Genomic DNA, 24,940 nt, shown 5'->3' on the forward strand with positions numbered 1-24,940 from the left:
TTTTTTGAGACAGAATCTCACTCTGTCACCAGGCTGGAGTGCAGTGGCACGATCTCGGCTCACTACAACCTCCACCTTTCAGGATCAAGTGATTATCCTGCCTCAGCCTTCCACGTAGCTGGGACTATAGGAGTGTGTTACCACATCCTCACCTAATTTTTCTATTTTTAGTAGAGACACGGGTTTCACCATATGGGCCAGGATGGGCTCAATCTCTTGACCTCGTGATCTGCCCGCCTCGGCCTCCCAAAGTGCTGGAATTTATAGGAGTGAGCCACCGCGCCCAGCCAAGACACTATTATTTCACAAATAAATTTAGTCCCTGCTTCCTTACATATTACTATTCATATGCACTACATATTAAGTCAGATTTCTCTGGAATATCGCTGCTCACTTGGGAACTGAGTTCCAGATTTGAGCAGTCACTGCTCAGAGACCACAGTTCCACAGCTAAGGACTCACTTACCTATATTTATCTGGGTATTCTATCAAGAATTGCTAAAAATTCAGTTCTTCAACACTGACTAAAACAAAAGCCCACCTTAAAGAGGAAAAATTCATTTATATCAGCAATACCAACCTTGGCTATTTTTGGGTTTTTGCAATCAGCACTTTTCATGGTTTGTTTTTACCCTCTAAACAGATTAAAACCCAAAATATCAGTCCAACTAGAAATGGAATCTCTCACCAGGGAAGGTTTACCTCTTTTTTATTAAAATTTTATTGATACATAATATTTGTACATTTTAATGGGATGCATGTAATATTTTGTTACATGCACAGAATATAATGATCAGATCAAGGTATTTAGAGTATTTATTACCTCAAGTATTTATCATTTTTGTGCATTGAGAACATTTCAAGTCCTCTCTTCTAGCTACTTTGATATACACAATACATTGTTGTTAAGTATAGTCACCCTTGCCTACTGTTGAACATTAGAACTTATTCCTTCCATCGAGCTATATGCTTGTACACATTAACCAACCTCACTCTATTCCCCCCAAGGCCAATAAACTCTTCTGAAAATCATAAAAATAACTAGCTATCCCATTAACACTGACAATTCTACAAGACTAGTCAAACATACATATTCACCTATATACGCACATGCCGGATGCCCTGTGTTAGATGCTACTGACTCTCGGCATTATCCCCTTTTTACCCAACCCCATATCCAGAAACTTAGCTGTCATACTCGGTGCTTCCTATAGGATTATTTCCATATATCCATGAAATTAATAAAAACTCAGACAAGACTATTTAGTGGTTTTCAATGTTGCCTCCCTCACCCCATCCTCAACTTGGTGACTTACCTTATGCTGAAAACTCCTGAATGCTGAGCCCCAAGAGCCACTGCAGTGTGCTTCCTCAGAGGGCTCCGGTGCAGATCTGCAGCCTCACGTTTCAGGTATGGCAAGCCCATGGATAAGGGCAGAGCCTCTACAAACATTCAAAATTCTATTTGCACACTATAAAGAGAGACACTTTACAGATGATGCCTTACCTATCTTTATAGCTTGGGTATTTTCAGGTGTAGGTCACCCGTATTAATGACATATAACAGAATTCCTCTCCAAAAAATGACAACTTGGACATCAACATTATAGCATGTCGTATCATAGCAACACACTTGGCTCTAAGTTATTGGAACTAAGAGCTAAGAATTGAAAAGCAATTCCAAAATAATGTTGACTCATTTGGAGGCTTCCCCTCAAACTGAATAGAGCAGCAGCAAACAATATCAGTCCTGCAGTGAGAATGATGCAAGAAGACACTGTGACTACCTGATTTCCTCTTTAATTTTAATTTGGAAAAAAAAAAGGTGGTATAACTATGCTTTTTATATCACTTAAAGAACAGGAAAAAACGCTGTCACCAATGGAATTATATTCTAGAAAGACAAGTGGAATTCAAAGACTTAAATGAAACAATCTCTAATGTGTTTCATTTTCATAGGTAATCACATGCATAAGTCTACAAATGATCTTCATGAGTTCTGTTTTCTATTCAGGATAGCAATACTGACCAAGTAATCATAAAGGGAATGTTAACAAACCAAATGCCACAAACTGAAGGTACTGATACCACCATCAATATTAATCACAATTTGTACTTTTCAGATTGTATTTTTAAGACAATTATCTGCTTTCTTGATCTAAAAATAAATATTCAGACCTTCCACTCTCTGGGTTCAGCTTTCTAAAGGACAACACGGATCCCAGAGAGGTAGAATGATTTGCACAATCTAGAATCGAGATATCCTAGCTCCAAGTACAATGTCTATTCTACCCAAGGCTTCATAGCCATTACTCATTTTTGTTACAAATGTATATTGGGCTTTAAAGTGATCCGTAGTATGGTATCTTACAAGGTAACCTAATAGGAAACTCACAAAGACAAGCAGAGCTGGGTTTGAATCCCAAGTCTCCCAGATACTAATTACTTTGATGTCTCTGGGCCTTTGATGTCCAGGTTTCTATTCTATAAAAAAGAATATACACTACCTCACACTATTGTTCTAAGGATTCAATGAGATACTGTTTATGGAGTGCCCTGCACAATGGTTGGCACATACTGAGTACTTAACTGTAACTTTGGAAAACGTACTTAATCTTTTTTGCCTTGGGATCCTCATCTGTAAAATAGGAATGAGATTCTATTTCATCAATTCTAACATGCTTTCTTATTTTAACTTCTTTAAAATTGGGGTGCATCTTACATTTCCGTCTTACAAGACATCTTGCAATTGCTACTATAAATCAGGTGTCACTAGAGATATAGTTGTGTGAAAGCCTTTTGTTAGCATCTTCTAGCAAGAGCCAGAAAGCATCATCAATATATTTTAGACTTGATGAAGCACAATAATCAAGCTATTTCTGATGGCTATTGTGAGGACTGAGCTAGTGTATACACACAAAGTTTGGAACAACGCACAGGACATAGCAGTAAGTCCTATGTAAGTGTTAGCTGCTATTAGCAGCAGCATCTGGCAATCTAGCTTCCAAGGGTCAATATGCAGGCAATGCCCTTTTCTTTCCTACAAGTATAAGAAAGTACACTGAGCCCCTAAACAAAAAATTAATTTTAAAAAATAAGGATCTCCTAAGAGTATTTGAAGCCAAGTTTACATATTTAAACTCTGTACCTCATTGAGAAACTACTGTGTACCTCAAGGAAATGTCTTCTAAAAATTCAAGAACGCCCTTAATTCGGGATACGCAAAAGACTTTCTAATTCAGCTCACTTCCAGCTCTCCTCCTTCTACAAATATTTTTTCAAAGTGCTCTCCACCCTCCCTATCATCAGATTAACAATAGAAAGCAAGAAACACCCACTTCCTCAACATGTACTATGTGGTGTTAATTGCCTGGTGAGAAAAAGTCAATCATCTTCCTTATTTTTAAAATAAAACATATTTTCATCTGTAATACCAGTGACTGGGGAGGCTGAGGATGGCCTGAGGTCAGGAGTTCAAGACTAGATCAGGCAACCAGTCAGACTTATCTCTTAAAAACACATACATATATATATATATTTTTTTAATTTTATTATTTTTTTTTTCTGAATTAGCCAGATGTGATAGTGTTAGCCCGTAGTCCTAGCTATTTGAAAGGCTGAGGCAGGAGGATTGCTTAAGCCCAGGAGTTCAAGTCTGCAGTAAGATATAATCACACCACTATCCTGCAGTCTGGGCAACAGGGTAACATCCTATCTCTAAATAAATTTTTTAATAAATGAAAATAACTGCACATGTACCCCTGAACTTAAAAGTTGAAGGAAAAAAAACACTTAAAATTTTTTTAAATTATTTTATAGGAAATAAGATACAGCATATTTAGTTAAGAGCAAAGGGAAAACATCTAGTTCTATTTCTCTGAAAGATCTAGAACATAGCAGGAACTTCAGATAAATATATCTCTTTATCGTTATCTGCTGCATAAAATGCTTTCTACCCTTGAGAACTTGTGTATCATAACACACACAGACATGTCACAGCCCATATTTTCCATGAAGTGTCATATTAAAATCAATCATAGACTCTAACCTTAGGATCCCCTACTGTAAGGCAGAATCATTCTGAAACTACTCTAGATAGGTCAGTCATTTTTTTAAAGCCAAATTTTCCCTCTATTATTCATATTTAGTATAGAGCAAAAGAAAGGGGAAGAATAACATTAACTGAACAGCCACCGTGTAACAAATACATTTGATTTTACTTTATCTGCTCATCATCCTTAAAAATCACTTAATGTCTGGACAAGCCTCATACCATAAAGAGAGGAACGTTTTCTCAGTGTGTTGGCAAATAGGCTTGGGTTCAAATTCTGACTTTCCTACTTTGTATGACCTGATCCAAGTTTTTTAAACTAAGCCTTATTCTTTCAACTGTGAAATGGAGACAATAACAGTACTAATTTCATTGGGTTCTTTTAAGGACTAAGTGAGATAATCCACAGAAATCTCAGCACTTTGTCTGCCCTGTGCTAAGTGTTCAGTAATTGAAACTTATCAACAATACTATTATTAATAGTATCACCAAGTTCTTCATTAACAAAGCATGTAATTTTATAATCTATTCCTAACGTAACCAGTACCTGAACGTTCAGAAAAATCACACTAAGAAATTCAACTGGGCCCATTCATAACAATCACAGTAAGAAATTCGACTGGGCCCGGCATGGTGGCTCACAGCTGTAATCCCAGCACTTTGGGAGGCCAATCTCCTGACCAGGTCAGGAGATTGAGTATCCTGGGCAACATGGTGAAACTCCATCTCTACTAAAAATACAAAAATCAGCTGGGCATGGTGGCATGTGCCTGTAATCCCAGCTACTCTGGAGGCTGAGGCAGGAGAATCACTTGAACCAGGGAGTCAGAGGTTGCAGTGAGCCAAGATTGCACCACTGTACTCCAGCCTGGACGACAGAGTGAGATTCCGTCTCAAGAAGAAAAAAGAAAAAAAAGAAATTCAGTTTAAGTGCAATGACTTTGGGGTGCATTATCCATCACAAAATCTACCTTGGCATTCCTATCTAAGAAAGAGTTGTATATGGGTGATTTCTGGCAATTTCACATCTAGGAGTACCCGTCAGTTGAACGCTCTAATTTCCAGAAGAGGAAACTGAAACCCAGAGAAGGCAAATGAATAGTCTGAAATAAACCAGCTAGTTAGATATGGGGCTAGGCTAGATCTCAAGTCTCCTAAATTCCAGTCACGTATTTATATTTTTGTTCTGTCTGTATTTCTTCCTTCAGAGCTAGACACCTCAGCTATAGCTGCTTGAATTCAAGAATTGAAAGTTTTCTTCAGCGACAGCAGTTATAGCAGTGATAAACTGCTTTACACGTAAGGGTTTGGGCTCTTAGAGAGGTTGCCTAAAGGATCGGTACTTCCGTCCTCAGAGCCCCTCTATCAAGAAGCACTCCTTTCTGATGGGTTCTGCCAAGGAGAGAAGTCATAAATTGGGAGCTTGACTGCTTCTTGTTGGTCATTGCAAATCCAAGAAAAAAAAATAACTCTTCTTGATACTTGTACCATATCCCATAAATAGTCTTTCTTTTCTATGGTTTCAAAATGAAAAGCAAGCAGAAGAATCATGAAATTTTTCATTTCCCTGTAGAAATGCTCAACCCCTTAGTATTTTCCTCTCAAATATTATTTTAGGTCAGGCACAGTGGGCTCATGCCTGTAATGCCAGCACTTTGGGAGGCTGAGGCGGGTGGATCACCTGAGGTCAGGTGTTCGAGACCAGCCTGGCCAACGTGGTAAAACTGTGTCTTTACTAAAAATACAAAAAATTAGTCGGGCGTGGTGGTGGGTGCCTGTAATCCCAGATTCTTGGGAGGCTGAGGCAGGAGAATCACGCCGAGATCACACAATTGCACACCAGCCTGGGCAACACAGAGAGACTCCATCTCAAAAAAATAAAAAGATTATTTTCTATGACATCATGTCTCTATAAGGATACTACTGGCCCTCTCTCTTTCTCCTTCATTCAATAAATACTGATTGAATATTTATTATATGCTGGGTGCCAGGGTACAATGGGGATCCAACTCAGTTATACACAAAGTGGAAAATGCACCTCTTACTCCTTGACTACCTTAGACCTTATGGTTTTAGCCATTTCGCAATCTAAGTTCTTCCAACAACTAAACCTGCATTTGGGTTTTCAAACAAGCCAACCTGTGTTAATATTTTAAGCTTCTCTCATAAGCATAACACAATATGACATCAAAATTCACATCCCCAGTCACATGTTTGACAAAGATGCAAAAGGAATAAATATGCAAAAGGAATAAAAACGTGAAGCCCGGTTGGGCACAGTGGCTCACTCCCAGCACTTTGGGAGGCTGAGGTGGGCAGATCACTTGAGGTGAGGAGTTCGAGACCAGCCTGACCAACATGGAGAAGCCTTGTCTCTAATAAAAATACAAAAATTAGCCAGGCATTGTGATGGGCACCTGTAATCCCAGCTACTCAGGGGGTCTAAGGCAGGAGAATCACTTGAACCTGGGAGGCAGAAGTTGCAGTGAGCAGAGATGGCGCGACTGCATTCCAGCCTGGGAGACAGGGGGAAAAAAAAACAGGTGAAGCTCAGTAGAGAATAAAGAGACAGTCTCAACCTCCCAGGCTCATGTGATCCACCATGCACAATACCCTGCTTTTTTATTTTTGGAGAGACAAGGTCTCCCTATGTTGCCCAGGCTGATCTCAAACTCCTGAGCTCAGGAGGAGAAAAGAAACATAGGCATATTATAAAGAATTTTTTATCTGAAAATCTTTTGAATTTTTTAGAATGGTTAATAAAATATTTGAGTGTTTCTATGTATCTCATGGACTTCACTTCTTGGAGTGCAAAATGATTTTTTGCAAAGAAACAGGAGCAGGTAAATATAACTATCACTTTTCAGATAGCACAGAACATCAGCATTTATGTGAATTACAACACCACATGTTCTTTCACATAATTTAACATCCCCTTGTCCAGGGATTTATTTTGAAAAGTTTCCATATGCAAATGACTGGCATAGAAGTATAAAGCTTATCAGTACTTTTAGGTTTAACGTTAAAAAGCAGTAGTCTTTTCTTTCTTTCTTTTTTTTTTTTTTTTATGATGCCATTGTGGACCCATACCTGGCATTCTAGAAGGAAACACATAGCAGACACCAGAAGTAAGGAATAGAAGTCACACGGCAAGAGGCAGGATAGAAGAGGCATTTTATAATGTACCAAGATATTTGAGTAGTGACAACTTGTATTTACCAAATGAGCCCTGGCCACAACTCTCTCAGACCATTACAATCCTACACCCTGAGGTGAAACACAGCCACTTTCACTACAGAAGCAAGATGCATACTGCACAGCAGCAGGGACCCCATTTCCATGAGTGGAGACAGCCTATGTCTTCTGTGCAATTTGCTCATCTCAACTTCTGGTCTAGACATGCGTAGATATGGTTCTCCCTCCCTAATATATCAAAAGCAGAAAAAATGATGTTATAAACAAAGAGCTTGTCTTATTTGTGCAAAATGTCAGGTGGAGAGAAGTGGAAATCTAAGAGCTTTGAAAAGCAGAAGGAAACAGGAATATAGTTCTTCCTTGTTTCTTATTGAAAGATGAGTTTGATTTTATCTAAATTCAGAATATTCAATAGCTCCATTTTATATGCACCTATAACCTAAGATTCATAAGTGCATTCCTATTAGTATGGTATTTTATAATAACAAAAGTCCCTCTTTAACAGTGCTATAAGGCAGCAGAGAAGTTCATGGCTAGAAACTGTTGAGATCTTAAGTTGCATAGCATTTGACTTAATACTTATAAATGTACCTGCTATATAGAAATATTTTATTTGCCCCATTTAAACAAAGTGGCGAAAACTTTTTAAAAAATATTTTGAAATGGAGTCTTGCTCTATCACTCAGGCTGGAGTGTAATCGCACGATCTCAGCTCACTGCAAACTCTGTCTCCTGGCTTCAAGCGATTCTCCTGCCTTAGCCTCCTAAGTAGCTGAGACTACAGGCCTGTGCCACCAGCACCAGCTAATTTTTTTTTTATTTTTATTTTTAGCAGAGACAGGGTTTTACCATGTTAGCCAGGATGGTTTCGATCTCCTGAACTTGTGATCCGCCCGCCTCTGCCTCCCAAAGTGTTGGGACTGTAGGAGTGAGCCACTGCGCCCAGCCTCAAGGTAAAAACTTTTAGACCAACTGCTAGAAAACTGCTAGACCAACTTCTAGCAGATGGTACTATTCCAACATAGCAAGTTCTTCAGACAAAAAATAAGATTATCTGCAAGTACTGTTGAATTAAATACACATTTCTAGGTCAAGCACGGTGGCTCATGCCTGTAATCCCAGCACTTTGGGAGGCCAAGGCAGGCAGATCACTTGAGGTCAGGAGTTCAAAACCAGCATGGTGAAACTCTGACTCTACTAACGATACCAAAAAAAAATTAGCCTGTAGTCCCAGCTACTTGGGAGGCTGAGGCCGGAGAATTGCTTGAACCAGAGAGGTTCATGGGACATCACGCCACTGCAGTCCAACCTGAGCAACAGAGTGAGACTTCATCTAAATATATATATACACATACATATAAATATATATACACACATTTCTAAATGCTTCTAAAACATATCTTATTTTTAACAGCATCTTCCAGATGTTCATAATTTTTCTTAAGAGAAAGGCCAGGATGAAGAAAAAAATAAGCAGTCATACCCCATAAGCCCAACTACTATTTCTGAAATGTTACCATCACCTCAGTGGGTGACCAACATAACCCAGTAAGCAAATAATAAAAGCAACTATATGTTAGGACACAAGAGGGCATTGAAATGATTCCTGAAAGTAGAAAAGGTTCTGCAAGACCACTGTCAATAACTCAAATGAGATATCATTTTTTTTTTAATTTATGGAAACTATTGGCTCATTTACCCAAAAGACATGATGTGTTGCCCAAGGCTCTTTCAGGATCAGAGTATGAATGTTTATAGAGATTTATGGAAAGTAAACTCACCAAAACCCTGGGTCTTACAGTACTTACAGTTTGTGACAAGTATCTCTTGCTTTCTAGATACAGGGTAACAGAAAAAGAAAAAAAAGCACGCACAGAGTATATGTTACTTGTAAAACATGGCCAACACAGGGGAAACAGGTGTGGCTGTTTGGTTTGCTTAGTAATATCTCAAATAATGTAAAAGCACGCACAGAATAGACACACCACACCACAATAGTATGCCCAACCCATATCTGAATATGCCTCTTACCACCACCAAGAAGCTGAGCAGTCTCCAAGAATTTGGTACAAGTGCAAAATCTGTAAAGGACGCTCCCACTCTGTGGTTGCTTTTTGTGAGCACATAGAAGACGAGGAAACACAGACTTCAGAGTCAAGTTCTCCTAAATTCAAATAATAGTACACCACCTCCTACCTGTACAAAGTGAGCAGCAAAATGCCTGATGAAAATCAATAAATCATAGCTATTCTTATGATTATGACAGATTAAGGCCTGAACCAGGCTTCAGCCTGCTGCTTTTTCCTCTCTACCTTCAAGAGGACACTGAGACTTTATAAAGCTCTCAATGTATGAGGTGGAAATACTCTATGAAAATGAAAAAGAGAAACAACTGAAGTACCTGGAAGGTGGAATATCTGCCAGTCCAGCTGGTAAGTACAGGGATTCTGGCATTAGCAAGCTCGGAAGAGGTAAAATGAAGAGCTCTGGTTATGTCAGAGTGCCATGAAACTCGCAGGCCGAAGGCTCAAAGGCAGAAAAAAATAGAAATGATGGCACTGCTACAAATCAGATAGCACTAAAAAAAAAAAAAAAAAAAAATCAGATAACACTCAAAGGACTTCACACTGCAAAGAGAATTTCCAAGTTGCAAAAGGCAGAACGTCTTTCCCTTCTGACCTAAAAACAGTGTGTCAAGGCATCTGCCAAGACTCATCTTCCTAAACTTGAAATGTGCATAGAAAGCCTTTGACCAACGCAGCCTGACTCCCCTCCTGCGTCTCACCTGCTTCAAGCTTTTGTTTGCTGCAACATAGGAAAGATGTTAATCTGTCAGGGAAACACACCAATTCAAAAAGCAAACCCTTTGCTTTCTGAAGGAGCAATGATCCTTCCTTCCAAAAAAAAACAACAAATTAGAAGAAGCCAGACCTATTGAGGATGACTGTCCGAATAATAAAAACAATTAGACAAATATCCCTGAGTTGGCAGTAACGGGACAAGAGAGGAGTTCATTTATCACTGACTTTTTAAAAAATGAGGATATGAGTACTCTATATTTATTTACCCCAGAAAGAAATGGTTTCCAGAATATATAACACCCTGCCTTTCTAGACGGAATCATGTACATGCTAAGATGTTATTTTTCTTGTTTTACAAGAATGACTTTTACAGCGTATTAGAAACATTCTCCTGACTTCATAAACGAAGGGCACAAATCATACTGTAACTTTTCTGTAATGAGTTATGCTGAAGCTGCATGCATGCAGGCTTGTAACTGGTGAGGGCTCCTACTCCAAAAGCTAAGCTGAACCCCCAGTTTGGCAGAGAGATACTTAAAAAGAGTACTAAGATGCATCAGATACGGCTTCCCGCCTCTCTTTTCTTGCCTACCTCACACCCTCATACACGCTAATCACATTCAAGCAGATACATTCTCTGCCCACAGGAATATGTTCTTTAGGTCCACGGTGGCATACTAAAGCACACAGGACTTCCATCTCTTCACAGCTGATTTTCATTTCCATAGGCAAACATCCGCCCTACCACACCCCATGCTGTGTTCCAACAGCCTCACTTCCAACCATCGTCTGGGTGCCACAGCCTCTCTATGTCTTTTTCTTCTTCTGGCTTTTCTGTCCCTCATCTCCAGGTGCTGTTGCCAAATTCCAGTTTCCATATGCACAAACTGACATTAAACTAACAACGCCAGTACTTTTCTTGTAACACAGTGAGTTGCTATGTCAACTTCAAGGTGTTCAGCCCTCCTCAATAAATTCATAATGCTGCTGTGTCTTCAGGGACTCCCACTTTTCCAATCAGGAAGAGTTTTTCCCCTGCAAAGCCTGGTTAAAGAGCCATTCTGGAAACCCAAGTGCTTCTTAATACTGTGCCAGTTGGGTTTCACCATAATGTTAATGGAAAGGTAACATTCTGATACAAATAGGTCATGGGTTTAAAATATTACTATCGGTCGGGCGCTGTGGCTCATGCCTGTAATCCTAGCACTTTGGGAGGCCGAGGTGGGTGAATCACCTGAGGTCAGGAGTTCAAGACCACCCTGGCCATCATGGTGAAACCCCACCTTTAAAAAAAAAATTACTATCTATAAATATGTTTATTATATGCCAATTCGTTCTTTTAAAAACAGTAAACTAGGCTCAGAAAAATCAAGGCTTTTCCTGATGTTTTCACATCACTAAACCGATGACGCTAGGATTCTTAGTTTCTTCCATTTGGTGTCAATAAGCTGTAGACAGTCAGCTATAGGTCTTTTTGGTCTTTGTCAAGTCTACCGTCTCCATTAATATATTTACAACAGATGTTTAACTGTTCCCTAAATATCATATTCTTTAGTAACTGAACCAAAAAAAAAAAGCATATACACAAAGGAAACTCACCTAATGGGCAAGGTCATATCAGAAATATTCGTTATTGCTTCTCAAAGTCTTTCCTTATTTCACCTACTATTCGGTATGCAGAGTCTCAGAAGTGACTGTTCGCATTTCTATCAGCAGCTGTTTATAGAACGGGGTGTGACTTGTGTTTGCTTACGCAAAACAACCGGGGAACAACGACGTGCAGCCATCCGGCCAGTTTCTAAATCAGCCTGTCAGATCACAGTTGGCTTTTTTGCTATTATTGTTGTCGATCTCTCATTTTATTACATGGTGATCACTAAAGGTGGTCTGCATAACATCAAATTTTGGGGAATTTAAGAGGAATTATTTATTTATTTAGAGACAGGGTCTCACTCTGTCGCCTAGGCTGGAGTGCACTGGCACAATTGTGTCTCACCACAGTCTTGGCTTCTCCAGCTAAAGTGATCCTCCCACCTCAGCCTCCTAAGTAGCTGGGATCACAGGTACACACCACCAAAAATGGATAATTCAACTTTTTTGGTAGAAACAAGGTGTCACTATGTTGCCCAGGCTGGTCTTTAACTCCTGGGTTCAAGTGATCCTCCTATCTCAGCCTCCCAAAGTGGTGAACTTTCAGGCATAAGCCACCATGCCCAGCCTGAATTAAGTTTTATAAATGTTCCATGATTACACGAAAACGATCTGTATACCCCGTTAGCTGGATACAAAGTTACACACATACGAGTCAAGCTAGTTAGTTGTGGTTTTTGATCTGATATATCCTTATTTATCTTTTTGCTACTTCATCTGTTTCTAAGAAAGGTATGTTGAAATTCCTAGATCATATTCATTTTCAGAAAATAAGACCAAGATAATGTCTTAAAGAGGATGAATATAAATCCTAATAAAAAATAAACATTGCAGTCCTTATTCCGATAAGCATTAAATCTGTGCTTTTCAGTTTGTGTTCTGTGAAACTCTGGGATCCATGAAAATATTTTAAGAGTTTTGTAAACTTACTAAAATTTTATTTTTCTATTGTTTGTTTTTTGTTTTTTTTTAGATGGAGTCTTACTCTGTCACCTAAGCTGGAGTGCACCTAAACTGGAGAATTCAAGCAATTCTCATACTTCAACCTCCTGAGCGGCTGCGACTAAAGGCCTATGCCACCACACCTGGCTAATTTTTGTATTTTTTAGTAGAAATGAGGCTTTGCCATGTTGGCCAGGCTGGTCTCGAACTCCTGACCTCAAGTAATATGCCCACCTCAGCCTTCCAAAGTGCTGGAATTACAGACACAAGCCACCATGCCTGTACATTTTCTATTATGTTTTTTAAAAACTGGAATTAAAAAAGCATACAGTCAAATAAGTTATATACCAAATTTAGAGGCCTCCAAGTTGTTTACTTATGCTACTTGGTGAAGTTATTTATATCTGCCTTTAGTGCATACATGTTACCTGAAATTCCTATAATTACTAGTTGAGAAGACTGTAATTTACACTAGACTTCTTTTCTTAATCAGAATGGATTCATTTGTCTATTGTTGTGAAATTATTTAAGGAAGCACATGTGAACTACATTTAATAAATGGCAGTCAAGCCTCAGGCACATGTTTAAGCACGTGTTTGCTTTCATCCTGTTACAACAGTCAGTTGAGCAATAAAGAAGAACGCAATACGCTGCAGCATAACATTCTATTACAGATCACCGCAGAGATTATTCTTTGGGAAGCTTCTTGTCGGACTTGCGTAAGTGTGATAGGGCTATTCCAGGTTTGGGCTACCTCCTTTCCATAGCAGATCAGTGTCTTCACAGCCAGTTCCTACATAGCAAACCTACATAATATCATTGCAAACCTTTCATTGCCTCAGAAAACTGCTCTGGGCCAGCTGGTTGCAAACTTTCTTTAGCAATAAAACTGTTTCTTCAAATAAAATCTTACATGGCACCCCAACATATAAAATAGATGGCAGCAGAATGATTCTAATGAAAGGAGTGAATGTTAAGACCCCAACTCTCGTAGACCCACCAAGGACATAAGAAGAACCTCACTGTACACATTTGGAAAATCAATGCAGAAAGGTCTGCCTACATTGCAGCTCTGATCCATTTTATTTGCCTTTGGCTTTGTCCCTAAATTCATCCTCTCTGCCTAACCACTTCAGTCGACAGCTCATTAGTAAGGTCTGCCACACTCTTTTATTCAGTGTCTCCTAAAGATGCCGCCTCTCAGACATCACCTTAACACACTTCGTATCTGGGAGGGAAAATCTGAAATGCTTTGGGTGTCCCTGGTGAGAACTGCAAGAGGAGCCATCTGAAGCCTGAGAGAATGAAATGAGGCTGTAGGAAGAGTCTTGAGAACAACCATCATTGGGTCATTCTTGGAGAAAGAAGAGCTTTGGGCTAACGAGTCCTGGAAAAATCTAGGCCAAATTGCCTAAAAGGGAAACAAAGGAGCAGCATCGACCATGGGATAGGAAACTGGTGTCTTATTCCTTAAAGGAATAAGAGGGAAAAGTGCTGGGAGGATGTTTGCAACCAGCTACACTGATGATCCTTTCTTGTATCTACATGGACACCTTGAGGCCATCAGAAAATATGACCAGATTAATCCTGATGGGCTCAAAAATCTAGGTATGGATGGAACCCTCAAAAGTCAAAATATGGTTTGAAGAACACAATGAAATATTGGTATAGCAACCTTAAGATAACTGAGAATATATTATTTTGTGCTGTATCAGAAGCCACTTCATACTAAATTATAGCACAAAAGAGCATAAAGAGGTACAGAAATTTGTTAATACTGATCAAAGTAAAACTTCAGATTTTCTCTACTAACTTGATTTTCTATGAATTCAGAAGAAATTTCTAATATTATGCTCAGCTAATGGCTGCGTTGTGAGGAGTGGTTTATATGAAAGTACTCTTGCTTAAAACCATTAGAAAGTTCCAAGGAAGGAGAAAGGGGAATGAATGGGGAAGAGGGGACAGAGAAACCCCTGGCATTCCCTACCTGGCTTCATGTTAGGGCACAAAATCAACTCCAACCCACAGGGATTAAGTATAAAGGAAGGTTCCAGACAAGTATTCAAAGTCACATCAAGGTCTAACAACAAGAGACTCAGGAGCAGGTCTGCAAAGTGGGGAGCGGTTTATGGATCTGGGAGTCTCAGGGGGAGGGCATTCCAAGAATTCAAGAGGACACCAGGTCAGACAACCCAGTTCATTAGCGCCCACAGTAACAGTAGCTAGAAAAGATCTGGGGGAGGGTGGTGAGGGATTTAAAAACTACATATTGAGTGCAATGTACACTATTCAGGTGATAGCTGCACTAAAATCTCAGAATTGGCCACTGTATAATTTATCCAAGTGGCACGGTACAGTGGCTCACACCTGTAATCCCAGCACTGTGGGAGGCCAAGGCAGGTGGATCACTTGAGGCCAGGAGTTAGACCAGCCTGGCCAACATGGTGAAACCCTGTCTCTACTAAAATAAATAAATAAACAAATAACAAAAATTAGCCAGGCGGGGTGATGCGTGCCTATAATCCCAGCTACTCTGGAGGCTGAGGCACGAGAATGGCTTCAACCCAGGAGGCAGAAGTTGCACTGACACAGAACACGCCACTGTACTCCAGCCTGGGTGACAGGGCGAGATGTCATCTCAAAAAATACCTATAAAACAAAATAATAATTCATTCATGCAACGAAAAACCCCAAAAGCTATTGAAATATATATATATATATATATATATATGTATATGTATATATATATACACACACACACAAAAAAAAAGACCTATAGTAGTTGTTGCTTTATCAAAAGCCAGAGAAATTCTTCTAACCTTCTAAGTTACTGCAATTTATTTGATCAACTTGCTTTCCCCTATTCTGCCCATCCAGTTTGAAAGGCTCCCTAACTGGCTGGGTGCGGTGGCTCACGCCTGTAATCCCAACACTTTGGAAGGCCAAGACAGATTACCTGAGATCAGGGATTCGAGACCAGCCTGGCCAACATGGCGAAACCCCATAAAAAAAAAGAGAGAGAGAGAGAGAGAGAAAGGCTCCAACCAGGTTCCTTCACTAAGTTACCTCTTCTTGCCCTAAGAAGATGGAAAGCCAAGCATCCAGGTTGGAACTTAGTTCCCCAAGGCCATACCTTGTCTCTGTGCTCAGCTAAGCCTGGGATAAGGCCATCTATGAAAATAAAGCTCCTATTTTCTTTTTCTTTTCTTTTTTCTTGAGACAGAGTTTCACTCTGTCACCCAGGCTTGAGTGCAGTGGTGCAATCTTGGCTCACTGCAACCTCCACCTCCTGGGTTCAAGCAATTCTCCTACCTCAGCCTCCCAAGCAGCTGAGAGTACAGGCACATGCCAACACACCTGGCTAATTTTTTACTTTTAGTAGAGACAGGGTTTCACCATGTTGACCAGGATGATCTCGATCTCTTGACCTCATGACACACCCACCTCGGCCCCCCAAAGTGCTGGGATTACAGGCATGAGCCACCGCGCCCTGACAAAAGCTCCTATTTTCTTAACATATCTCTGAGAAAGATATTTGAAGCCTAGAGGTTAAGAATTTAAGGGCTAAAATAAGCAGGCCACTCACAAAGAACAAGAGCCTTGTTTAAAAAAAAAAAAAAGCGCCGGGCGCGGTGGCTCAAGCCTGTAATCCCAGCACTTTGGGAGGCCGAGGCGGGTGGATCACAAGGTCAAGAGATCGAGACCGTCCTGGTCAACATGGTGAAACCCCGTCTCTACTAAAAATACAAAAAATTAGCTGGGCATGGTGGTGCGTGCCTGTAATCCCAGCTACTCAGGAGGCTGAGGCAGGAGAATTGCCTGAACCCAGGAGGCGGAGGTTGCGGTGAGCCGAGATCGCGCCATTGCACTCCAGCCTGGGTAACAAGAGCGAAACTCCGTCTCAAAAAAAAAAAAAAAAAAAAAAAAAAGCGGGGGAATAAACCTCAATACAGATTTACTAACACAGAAGTAAAGACTTTGTGTTAGCAAAGAGACTATGAATCAGCAAGAGAACAAGCCAAGAGGATAAAGGAAATTGTAGACAAGAGGAGCATAAACCATGAAGATGTAAGTATCCACATGTTTATAACACGGATAATTGATCGGCACTAATTAAATCTTTAGAAACTATGTTTGAGTATTCAGAGGAAATTGCAAAAACAAGTAATATTACACTTAATTTTTTAAATGAGAGTGAAATGAGATTCTGCATGAGAGAGAGAGAACTATAAAAGGGAAAAAAAAATGATCCAGAAGCAACACATGAAAATCACTGTCTTAATTCTACAATCACGTTTTAGTATGTCCACGTTTTAAAGCATGACATTAGCCTTTACATACCAACAACTTTGGCTGCAAAGGTTTGTAAGTAGAGTTTTGACCTTGAGAAATGCTTTCCTATTTTTTAAAGAAGGCAATGTTATAATGATATTCCTTTTATTACTTCTCTATATATATTTGCTTATCTCATAAAAATATAATTGCTATATAGCCATCAAGTATTGAAAATAAACCAACACATCTAACAATAAGCCTCAATGGTACTAATCTACTTTCCTAGATGCATCACTCTAAAACTATATATATTCATATATAGTTTTATAGTCTAAGAAATAAAAGTTTTTTATTTTTCTTTTAGAATCTACAGCATAACACATGATAGAGAAAATTATTCTGTATAGAAATTATAATTTTTAATTAGTTTGAAATAATTTCCATTAATTTCTGATGCTTGCAAGCATTTTAGATATACATTCCATTAGCTCTTATACTATAGTTCTAAATTGAAAAATTCTGACACAGAAAGGTACAGATATTAATACTATGTTACTTCTAATCTAAAGGGCCTCCATCATATGTTCTCTTTAGGAGACAGAAACTCACAAAACAAAATGTGTTGGCTTCTACTATTAGGAAATTGGACATTTTTCACATGTATTATAGTGGAAGAGGTTTTACATTTCATTCAGGCATAAAATATTTATGAAATCAGGAGCAGCCCAAACATAAAGATAAAATGCAGTATGACTTTCCAAACCAAAATCTGGGGCTTATGTCTATGGATTTTTGGGACCCTTTTGGGAAATGGCAGAGTTGGAACCATTTAGTTGTCCAAGTATTAGAACTTTCAAAGCATCTCTTTGATTGATGGGGAAAATGCACAAGAATATGCTAAAGGAAGGAGTACCAGAAAATCCGGAGAATTGCTCATCACTATACACCTCCATGCACAGATGACATAAGCAATTATTTTTCTTTCCTTCACTTCTGACTGCCATGGCTCAGGGCTGAGTTCCTATTGATGGCACACAGCAGAAGAAAGGGAAGAGAAGTTGTTTCAACGGCAACATCCTCACCTACTTATATGTCTTTTCTCATGGCTCCAGTAATTAACAGAACAATCAAAAACTGAAACCAAACTACGTATCTATCCACTTCACTCTCACCCTGGAAGCCTGTTCTCATACATCCAGCCTCCTCGGGGTATTCCTTTAATCAATGTTTCTTCATTTGAACGAATGCTTTGGCTAACTTGTACATATCATATGTCATGTTTAACTACCCCATTCCCACCTCATGGGCGTGTCTCATCTCTCAGGTCCAGGTGCATATTTCCTGAAGAGTCTCATTTTGTGTATTGCTTGTCCACTATCCCTTACCACTGGACAGACAACTGGCCAGCTGTCACTCAAATGCTCATTTTTTTCTACCATCTGCTTCCTCTAATAGCCTTTTCCTTTCACTGGTTCCCTCTGTTTCCTGCCAATTTTATTTAGGAGTCACTCAAAAAGTGTTTTAAGACTCCACTGATAGCTGTGTTTTTTTTGATAAACTATATTTGCATCCAATTCAACCATATTTGCATTCCAATTCAAAATGCAAAACCATATTTGCATTCCAATTCAATTTGGTAAGCAATTACTACCTATACAGTACTGTACTAGTGTAATCGGGTTTTTTAGGGGGTGCTGACGAGGCACAGCTTCCCCGAGAGAATGCTGTGGCCTTCAATTTTTAAAATAATAAGTGATGGGACCACTGCAATTTCACCGTATGCTCGTAAAAGTAAATATCGGACCCAAGAAGTGTTATAGAAAGGTGATTTTATTTAGGTAGAGAAAAGAGAAGGAAAGGAGAAGATGATAAAGACTTCCACCAAGAGGGTGGAAGGTGATTCCAGAGGGGAAAAATCCCAAAGGGGAAAGGGAGCCCCCACCATGTGGGAGGGGATTTCAGAAAGCTGGAAATTCTGCCTGGGTTAAGGGGCAGGGGAATTTATCCTGGGAGAAATTCCCACCTTCCCAAGTTCCTCTGGCCAATGAAAGGAGTTCCTTTAAACTTCCGCTGGGGTGATTGACTTTTAGTTTCTTCCTGCGACCGTGAAATTCAAACATAAACCGTTCAATCTCCTGGATGGAGAGAGATGGGAGGGGGGCATGGCGCTGGGAAATTCTTGCCCTTAAAACTACGCCCCCTCATGGACCTGGAAAGAGAACACATTCCCTCACTAGCAACTATGAATGGCCAAGAAACATACTATCCAGCCACTCTCTTCCAGGAGTTGGTAATCAGGTGAGGTAGAATGATGTACTCGTTTACAAAAAAGGACGGATAAGACAGTAGTATCAGGGAGAAAAACATCTGGTACACCACGTCGATCGGCCAGCACAAGGTATCAAAAGTGAAAGGGGCTTGAAGTCAAAAGACCTGAACTCTGCTACTTCCTTCCTAGCTATGTCAACTGTGGTGAGCCAGGCAGCTTCCCCCAACCATTTCCTCAATATGGGAATATTTATCTAACAAGATTATTGGAAGGATTAAAGGGTGCATTACATGAAATGCATTTTGTAAACTGTAAACTACTTGGTACATGTAAGATGTTTGTTTTACAAGTCAAGTAGAGCCTGGGAGGTCAGAAAAGGGAAGCAATCTGTGCAGCATGGAGGCTCATACCTGTAATCCCATCTGTTCAAGAGATTGAGGTGGGAGGATCACTTGAGCCCAAGAGATCCAAACCAACCTGGGCAACATAATGAGACGCTGTTAGATCACACCACTGCACTCCAGCCTGGGTGACAGAGTGAGACTCGGTCCCCCCCACCAAAATTTTTTTAATTAGCAAGGTGAGCTGGCCTGTGCCAGTAGTCCCAGCTACTCAGAAGGCTGAGGTAGGAGGATCACTCAAGCCCAAGAGTTCAAGGCTGCAGTGAGCCATGATTGTGTCACTGCACTCCAGCCTGGTGAGAGTGAGACCCTGTCTCAAAAAAAGAAAGAGGGAGCAATCTGACCATAACTCAAAGCAAGAGCCAGGACCTGAGCTAAGCACCTTCTTCAAAGCCAGGCAGGATTTACCTAGATAGTGAGGACTAGGATACACAGCATGTTTCATGCAAGGGCATGTTTTGACTTCAATTTAACAAGTAATGAGGAGGCTTACTAATCGTTTCAAAGGATACAAATGTGAGTAAGATATAATCCTCTAAGTACAAAACTGGCTGTAAACTCAAAGGAATGCTCATGACGTAAAGTGGCAAGTTAAGGAGAGCAGGACAACTAATCCATTGGTATATGGGGTTCCTCTGCCACCATCTGCGTAGGCCCAGCATAGGTCACCATCCCTCTGCAGGCCTTGTTTTCTCGAATATGAAATAAGAGGTTTGACCTCAATGGTCTCTCTCCAACAGAGACATTCTATGCTGTATTATTCTACGTTCAAAGTTCAAAACTTGGCCATGAGAAAATTTAAGTGGGGTCATGGTGACAGCTGTCCCTTGTCCCTCTCACTCCTTGCAGATGAGAGCCTAGACGAAGACAGCCACATAGGAATGGGAAGAAGGGGATCCAAGATACACTAATTTTAAGGAACAGAGTTCCACATTGGGTGGAAAAGGACACAGCAAAGACAACACCAAAGAATACAATCTAAGTGGCCAGGAGAGCAAAATAATGTTGCAGACAGAAGCAGGACATTTGAGTGGGGAAAGGAAAGAGCTGGAGTGGGCATAAGCTGTTTGTGAGTGGTATCAGATCTCTGGAAGAGAAAGATGATGAGATTGGATTACGGCAGGTTCAGTGTAAGAGATCCTCAAAGCTGCATCACTGAGAAATGCCGGAAAATCATTCCCATTTCCTGTGGCCCACATTTACCTCTGTCCTCGAGACAGAGGCAGAGTACCAACAGTGAAAGTTCCAAAAACAAGGCCATGACTGTACAAGCCACAGAAGAGGGAACACGCTGTTAATTCAGGATGAACAAAACCAAGGATAACAGCAGGACGCTCTCACCCAAACTAAATTACACAGGACATGATGGGCAGTCCCTGCTGTTCTGATTAAACTTGGTTTCCAGATACTATCTCCCTGTTGTAAAGTTCTTTATCTGGCAGTGAGTAAAAAGGAAATGTCAGGGAAGACAGCTAGATGTCCTGTACCCACCCGGCATTCACTCCTCTTAGGAGCCTGCAATAGTCACCACCTCGGATTCAAAACTTAGGCCTTGCCCATCATCATCTACCACCCATCTGCGTGTATGTCACTGAAAACACACGCTGGCCAGGTGTGGTGGCTCATGCCTTTAAACCCAGCATTTTGAGGGGCCAAGAGCAGTAGGTCACTTGAGGTCAAGAGATCAAGACCAGCCTGGCCAACGTGGTGAAACCCTGTCTACTAAAAATACAAAGATTAGCCAGGCGTGCAGGTGGGCGCCTGTAATCCCAGCTACTCTGGAGACTGAGGCACGAGAATCACTTGAACCGGGGAGGCATTGGTTGCAGTGAGCTAAGATCGTGCCACTGCACTCCAGCCTGGGCGATACAGTGAGATTCAGTCTCAAAAAAAAGAAAAGAAAACACATAGTTGAGAGGAATAGTAGTATCATTTTCCTCTGCTACTTCTCTGCCCCTCTAATGTTTCACTGTTAATGTTTCACTGACACTAAGAAATAATAGGTTAGAATCCTTCTCTAATTACATAATGTATCTGGGTTTTCTGAGAAGGAGAATTCACTAACTGTACCAAGTCTACAATGTTTTTGTTCTGACTTCACACTGCTATATGTATATGCATGTCTCCTAAAACACACCAGCAAGAGTTTCTCTAGAAAATTGCTTTCCAACCTTATTCATGATATTTGTATGCCCTACTGGGCGCATGCTCTTGATCAAAGGCAACAGGTCTGAGGGCCCCAGAAAGGCCAGGCCCTGCCCAGGCACCCTGAGGGACGAGCGGTTCAACATCTCAACACATCTGAAACAATTCATTGCACACCAGGGGGAGATCATCTCCTCTAGGGTAGGTGTCACAGCATGAAATTTCTGGGCTATACCTATACACACATGGTCAGTATATAAGATAATGTCAAATTGCTGTCCAATATAGTTGTTTTATACTCCCAACTTCATGCCTTCACCAACATGTGGTGTTTGTTGTCAGACTTCCCAAAATGGTAACACATTGTGATCTAAATTCACATTTCTCTGAGTGCTAATGAGTGTGAGCATCTTTTATTAATTTCTTGGCCAGTTTCCTCTTATTACAATGGCACATTTGTATTCTTTCTATTTTTCCACTGGGTTCTTTTTCTTTAAGACAGAGTCTCGTTCCTTTGCCCAGGCTGGTATGCATTTATTTACCATTTATTGAGTAAAATTATCCTTTCCCCAGTGATATGCAATAAATGAAAGCCCTGTTTCAGGGCTTTCCATTTGGTTCCACTGGTCATTTTGACCATCCCTGGGCCAATGCCATCAATGCCTTAATTACTATGACCCTAACATGTAACTTCATATCTGGTAAGGCTGGCAGCCACCTTACCATGGACATACTTGACCCTTCACACTTCCATCTGAGTCCCTCAAGAACCATATGGGATTTTTATTGGGATTGCTTAAATCTATAGGTCAAACTGAGAAGATTGACATGTTCATGATGTTTAATTTACCTACCCATGTACATGTATATTTTATCATCTATTTATGTATTTTTAGTGTCTTCAAAAATATTCTCAAATATCACAAAAGAAGATATGCAAATGCCAAATAAGCATATCAGAAGATGGTTAACATCATATGTTATTAGAGAAATGCAAATTAAAGGAAGAATGACATATTTCTATATACCTATCAGAATGACCAAAATCCAAAACACTGACAACATCAAATGCTGGTGACGATGTGGAAGAACAGGAACTCTCCTTCTCTACTGGTAGGAATGTAAAACGGTACAACCCCTTTGTTATAGACAGTTATAAGCAGTAGTTTACAAAGCTAAACTTACTCTTACCATGTAATCCAATCATACTCTGTGGTGGTTACCCAAATGAAGGGAGAACTCACGTCCACACAAAAACCTGCACACAGATAGGTATGATAGCAGCCTTATTCCTAATTGCCAGAACTCAGAAGCAACAAGATGTTCTTCAGTAGGTGAATAGATGAATAAACTGCGGCACATTCAGACAAGTCAAATTATTCAGTGCTAAAAAGAAATGAGCTATCAAACCATGAAAAAACATGGAAGAATCTTAAATGCATATTACTACGTGAAAAAAGCCAATCTGTATGATTCCAACTACGTTTTCTAGAAAATGCAAAACTATGGAGATAGCACGAAGATCCATGGTTATTAGGGGTTGGAGTGAAGGAAGGGAAAGAGATGAACAGGCGGGGAACAGAGAATTTTTGGGGCAGTCAAACTGTTTTGTGTGACACTGTAACATAGATAGATGTTATTATACATTTGTATACATACCCACAGAAATTACTATGACACCAACAGCGAACTCTAAACTATGGACTTCAGATGATAATGTGTCAATGTAGGTTCGTTATGTGTAACACACGTACCACGCTAGTATGGGATGTTGATAATGGGGAAGGCTGTGCATGTATGTGGGGGCTGGGGAGGAAGGGAATATATGGAAACTGCACTTTCTACTCAGTATTACTGTGAACCTAACACTACTCTAAAAAATAGACTCTGGCCGGGCGCGGTGGCTCAAGCCTGTAATCCAAGCACTTTGGGAGGCCGAGGCGGGTGGATCACGAGGTCAAGAGATCGAGACCATCCTGGTCAACATGGTGAAACCCCGTCTCTACTAAAAATACAAAAAATTAGCTGGGCATGGTGGTGCGTGCCTGTAATCCCAGCTTCTCAGGAGGCTGAGGCAGGAGAATTGCCTGAACCCAGGAGGCGGAGGTTGCGGTGAGCCGAGATCGCGCCATTGCACTCCAGCCTGGGTAACAAGAGCAAAACTCCCTCTCGGAAAAAAAAAAAAAAAAAAAAAAATAGACTCTGAAAAAATAATCCTAGCACTTTGGGAGGCCGAGGTGGGCAGATTATGAGGTCAGGAATTTGTGAAACTCCATCTCTACTAAAAATACAAACAAAAAGTCCTGTTTTTTTTGTTTGTTTGTTTTTTTGAGAGACAAGATCTCACTCTGTTGTCCAGGCTGCAGTGTTCAGGGGATTGTCCCGTCCCAGCCTCCCTTGCCCAGGCTGGTCTGGAACCCCTAACCTCAACTGACACACCTGCCACAGCGTACCAAAGTGCTGGGATTACAGGTGTGAGCCACTGCACCTAGCCCAGTCTTGTCTTGTCTTGATTCTAATGTTTCACTGTTAAGAATAAATAACATTTGCTGTAGATTTTTGGTACATATTTTTATCAGGTTAAGGAAGTTCATCTATCCCAGTTCGCTAAGTATGAACATTATGAATGGATGTTAACTTTATCACATTTTGTTTCCACATGTATCAAGGAGATTGCTACTTTCTCCCTTAATCTGTTAATTTACCAGCTTTTACATTTATTCTGGCTTTGATTTTTTTTTTCTAGTTTCTTCTCTCACTTTCTTGGTTTCTGCTATTTTCTCATGCTTCCTACCTAGAATTTCTTTTTCAAAGTCATTCTGTTTCTTCCTTTTGCATTCACCAGAGGGTAGGAGAGAGGGAAGGGAGGTAATTCACAGGGTAATTAATATTTGAGTCTGGGTGTGGTAACTCACGCCTATAATCCCAGCACTTTGGGAGGCCAAAGTGGTTGGATCACCTGAGGTCAGGAGTTGGAGACCAGCCTGACCAATATGATGAAATCCCATCTCTACTAAAAATACAAAAAATAAGCCAGGTATGGTGGTGTATGCCTGTAGTCCCAGCTACTGAGGAGGCTGAGACAAGAGAATTGCTTGAACCTGGGAGGCGGAGGTTGCAGTGAGAAGAGATAGCACCACTATACTCCAGCCCAAGCAACAAAGCGAGACTCCGTCTCAAAAAAATAAATATATACATATTTGAATGGCTA

The 24,940-nt window shown here is 40.3% G+C and overlaps 1 protein-coding gene across 7 annotated transcripts in view; it reads right to left on the reverse strand.

Annotated features, from left to right (window-relative positions):
* The window catches only part of RAB27A (RAB27A, member RAS oncogene family), an 86,157-nt gene that overhangs the window by 34,306 nt on the left and 26,911 nt on the right, over positions 1-24,940 (reverse strand). The window contains exons 1-2 of one of the 7 annotated variants that reach the window (XM_017543369.2): positions 11,647-12,072; positions 9,648-9,824 (exon numbers count right to left, since the gene is read on the reverse strand). The exons of 3 other annotated variants lie outside the window; for them this stretch is intronic. The gene's annotated coding sequence lies outside the window, so the exon portion shown is untranslated. Of the gene's footprint in view, positions 1-1,316; positions 3,878-3,966; positions 4,754-9,647; positions 9,825-11,646; positions 12,073-24,940 lie in introns of those variants that run through there. 3 more of the 7 variants (XM_017543366.2, XM_017543365.2, XM_017543367.2) reach the window with 3 other exon arrangements.

The sequence above is a fragment of the Cebus imitator genome, unplaced genomic scaffold (genome assembly GCF_001604975.1).
Source record: "Cebus imitator isolate Cc_AM_T3 unplaced genomic scaffold, Cebus_imitator-1.0 Scaffold154, whole genome shotgun sequence".
Lineage (NCBI taxonomy): Eukaryota > Metazoa > Chordata > Mammalia > Primates > Cebidae > Cebus > Cebus imitator.